Source organism: Nannospalax galili, unplaced genomic scaffold (genome assembly GCF_000622305.1).
Source record: "Nannospalax galili isolate Female #2095 unplaced genomic scaffold, S.galili_v1.0 scaffold765, whole genome shotgun sequence".
Classification (NCBI taxonomy): domain Eukaryota; kingdom Metazoa; phylum Chordata; class Mammalia; order Rodentia; family Spalacidae; genus Nannospalax; species Nannospalax galili.
The window spans coordinates 1,542,030-1,542,255 of NW_008352647.1; positions in this window are offsets into that span (position 1 = coordinate 1,542,030).

Genomic DNA, 226 nt, shown 5'->3' on the forward strand with positions numbered 1-226 from the left:
CTTCAAGTTTAGGTCTGCTTCTTTTTGTGAACTTTATGTGTCTTTGTTGTTTACTTTTGGGGCATGAAAAGCTGGTTTGTCTAAGCTTCTGGTTCTCTCTTTTGATTTTATATTGGCATGGCCAGATTGCTTTTGTCTTCAGTAGTTCCCACAGAGGCCCAAGTCAGGTGAGGATCTCCTAAGGTCTGGATCCAGGAAAGAGTTTGGCCTCAGGAATTTGGGGGCT